This window comes from Microcebus murinus, chromosome 11, assembly GCF_040939455.1.
Source record: "Microcebus murinus isolate Inina chromosome 11, M.murinus_Inina_mat1.0, whole genome shotgun sequence".
Lineage (NCBI taxonomy): Eukaryota > Metazoa > Chordata > Mammalia > Primates > Cheirogaleidae > Microcebus > Microcebus murinus.
The window spans coordinates 57,399,030-57,403,228 of NC_134114.1; the positions used below are offsets into that span (position 1 = coordinate 57,399,030).

Below are 4,199 nucleotides of genomic sequence, written 5' to 3' on the forward strand. Positions count from 1 at the left end.
TGAAGAAGAATGATATGTTATAGTTTTGTGAGCAAGGTTATTTTTCTTGTTGCAATTTTATACTCTATTTTAAAAAATGGCGTGTAATGCATTTCATAGTGCCCTTGTAGCCAGTTTCTGATGATACTGAACTGAGTCTTTACATAACACTGCTCTTCTAAGGAACATAATATTCTTTTTTTATTATTATAATTTTTTTTTTTGAGACAGAGTCTCACTCTGTTGCCCAGGCTAGAGTGCCGTGGCATCAGCCTTGCTCATAGCAACCTCCAACTCCTGGGTTCAAGCAATCCTTCTGCCTCAGCCTCCCGAGTAGCTGGTACTACAGGCATGCACCACCATGCCCAGCTAATTTTTTCTACATATATTTTTAGTTAGCCAATCAAGTTCTTTCTATTTATAGTAGAGATGGGGTCTCGCTCTTGATAGGCTGGTTTTGAACTCCTGACCTTGAGCAATCTTCCCACCCTGGCCTCCCAGAGAGCTAGGATTACAGGTGTGAGCCACAGCGCTGGTGCATAATATTCTCTACTAACATTCCATTCACTAATCTTTATGATGTCCCTGACATTTCAACAGACATCAGGAAGTTTTATACCCCCCTTTGCAAATAGAGAAACTCAGCCTAAAGTGGTTAAGTCTGTTTCTAAGAGTTTTACAAAGTACATCAATGCCATTCTTTTTTAATCTACTAGAATACTCAAACTCCAACGGAAAAAAAAGTGGTTTTCCTTTTTCACATTCAGATTCATGTTTATTTAACCTATAGTGAATGCCTACTATGAGCTGGGTACTGTGTAAGTTATTTTGTTTACTCTTCAGGAATTCTTTAGTCTTTTATCTACATAGATAATGATTAATTGCTTTAATTTAGTAAAAGGTAGATGTATTAATTGATTTATTTTTCTTGGGGGAATTCTTGGGGGAACCATGAATTTTTTTTCTCGCTTTATGTAGAAATTGACTTGCATTTACAGAAAAAGTAAATGCAAAAATTATGTGTATAGCTAAAAGATGTGATTGTTAAAATGAAATATTAATTCTTATCTGAAACAAATAACTTTTCATTTAAGCGTGTTCTAAAAAACTGTAGTAACTTCATACAACTTTCTTTAATTTTTGTACTGTATTTTGAAATTTTAATGCCTAAAATGAATTATGGCTTAGGGAATTTTCTTTTTTTTAGTTTAAAACTTTATTCCCAGCTCCGCCAGTCAGAACAAGGAAATTTTTGAGAGGCAATAACCACCATTTTAAGTTGGTTTCTCTAGTTGCAACGTCAGAGGAATCCACTAGGGGGCGTGCAAAACTGTCATTTCCAAAAGTATTCTGAAATTACTGAATCAGAATTAGAGCTGGAAGTGACCCAAAGGTCATTGAATTCAAACTTCATATTTTGTGGACGTAAAAACTGAGATTCAATGAGATTATCTGATTTTCCCAAGATCACACAGCCACCTATAAATCTATAAGAGACAGCTTAGAGGTCAAGCTTTCTTGCTCCTGTCCACCCCATATTCTTCCTGGTAGTTGTCAGTTTTCAGTTCTTTCTGTAACTTCACTTGTCAAACATTTACCATCACTTAGTTAAACCATGTCATTGAATTTCCCATTCTCCTAACTTTTTCCTCCTGCGTGGAAAACCTGGAGACTTATGTTTAGTGCCGTGGAACTTCTTCTGTGGGACTAGTGATATTAAATAGTAACATTTTGAGGCCGGGCGTGGTGGCTCACGCCTGTAATCCTAGCTCTCTGGGAGGCCAAGGTGGGCGGATTGCTCAAGGTCAGGAGTTCAAAACCAGCCTGAGCAAGAGCGAGACCCCGTCTCTACTATAAATAGAAAGAAATTAATTGGCCAACTGATATATATATATAAAAAATTAGCTGGGCATGGTGGCACATGCCTGTAGTCCCAGCTACTTGGGAGGCTGAGGCAGGAGGATCGCTTGAGCCCAGGAGTTTGAGGTTGCTGTGAGCTAGGCTGACACCACGGCGCTCACTCTAGCCTGGACAACAAAGCGAGACTCTGTCTCAAAAAAAAAAAAAAAAAATAGTAACATTTTGAAGCCAAAATAGCAAGCACAGCATGAGCTCTCCCTATTGTGTCATTATTCAGCAGGGAAATCATCATCATCTCAAATATATGTTCTGTAAACACTGTAGTTTGGCATCGCTTTGATTTATTTAACTATTCATTGCTTTGATTGCTTTGATTTCTCTATTTTTTCCCCATGGATATTACTATTTTATTTATTTATTTATAATTAGCAAATAAAAATTATGTATTTTTATGGTGTATGACATAATGTTTTGATATATATAGTGGAATGGCTAAATCAATTTATTTAACATATGCAAATATTAACATAGCATTAGCTCACATATGTATCACTTTTTTGTGTGGCGGTACACTTAAAATCTACTCTCTTAGCAATCTTTAAATATGCACTGTATTGTTATTAATTATAGTCACCATTATGTACAATAGATCTCTTGTACTTATTCCTCTTATCTAACTGAAATTAATCTATTTTGGCAAATACTGAAATGCTCCTCTTCTAGGTTTATACTCTAGAGAAACTTGTGCACATATACACCAAGAAATGTGAATAAAAATATTTGTAGTAGCATTGTTCATAAAGAGACAAAGAACTGGAAACAGCCCAATTATCCATCAATAGTAGCATAGATAACTAAATTGTGGTATACTCACTCATACAATGGAATACTATAGAGTAGCAAAAGTGAATAAATTACAGCTTCAAATTTCAGTGGTTGATGAATCTTAGCACGTTGAAATCACGCAAACCTAAATATGTATGATTTCATTTACATAAATTGTAATAACAGGAAAAATTAGACAATATATTGCTTAGGGACACACATCTATGATTAAACAATAAAAGCAAGGAATCAGCCAAGCGTGGTGGCTCACGCCTGTAATCTTAGCACTCTGGGAGGCTGAGGCGGGCGGATTGCTCAAGGTCAAGGGTTCAAAACCAGCCTGAATGAGACCCCGTCTCTACTAAAAATAGAAATTAATTGGACAACTAAAAAATATATATACAAAAAATTAGCCGGGCATGGTGGCGCATGCCTGTAATCCCAGCTACTCGGAAGGCTGAGACAGTAGGATTGCTTGAGGTCAGGAGTTTGAGGTTGCTGTGAGCTAGGCTGACGCCAGGGCACTCACTCTATCCTGGGCAAAAAAGTGAGACTTTGTTTCAAAAAAAAAAAAAGATTTTACTCCTGCATCTTCTCAGTTGTTTCTTTCTTGTACTTGCCCTTTTCCTTTCCTACTTGGCGAGATTTTGCTTTCCGTTCAGGGATCTTTTCGTGGTCTTTGTCCAGTTTAAGCCTAGTAATAACCACCTTGCTGGGGTAAGTGCCCAGGTTGTGCCATTGGCCTTTTCCCGCTGCACCTGTTCAATGTAGATGACATATTTCTTCCTGTAACCTCGACTACTTTGCCAGTTTGCTGACCCTTCTAGTGTCCCCTAACCACCTGAACCTCATCATCCTTTCTGATGGGCATGGATCAAACATCATATTTCTGTCTCAGCTCTTTGGAAAGAGAGGAAGACATAATCTTCCTGCGAATGTGGGAAGGTGCATTGAAATGCCTTTTCTGGTTCTTGCTTTGGTCCGAAGTCACAAAGGAATTGAACTTCATTTTGGCCGCTGCTGCTTTGGCAATGGCCGCAAGAGGGAAGAGAGTTACACCGAGACAATACATTTAAAAAAATGAAACATCCTCTTTTTATTGATGTTTCAGAAAGTATGACATCATATCTGGTAAGTCTTACATTGAAAACCAAATCAACATGGTAATTTTTTCCTTTGTTTTTGGTACAATATTATAAAAACTAAAGTTCTCAAAAAAACAATAGATGTATTTTATTATCCAATTTAACATATCCTCAGCCATATGGGTAATTTGAAATTTTCTTTTGCTGATATTAACATAGCCTTAAAATAAACAGGTATGTGTACATTTTTAAAACTTTATAAGGAAATAATTCCCTATTACCATGTGTGTACTTATTGTTGTAGATTATTATATCATATGAATATCTAGTTATTTTGTTTAGATCTGCAAAAGTAAAGTCAAAACCTTTTGGCTGAAGGATGAAGCAATTCTCTGTGTCAATTTCTAGGGGAATAGGAGGTCCTCAGGCAGGCAATGACTGAGAGTACAG

The 4,199-nt window shown here is 36.7% G+C and overlaps 1 pseudogene; it reads right to left on the minus strand.

The window, feature by feature from the left end:
- Nucleotides 1-3,243: 3,243 nt before the first annotated feature.
- Nucleotides 3,244-3,673, minus strand: LOC105872647 (large ribosomal subunit protein uL24-like; annotated as a pseudogene).
- Between the last annotated feature and the right edge of the window lie 526 nt (nucleotides 3,674-4,199).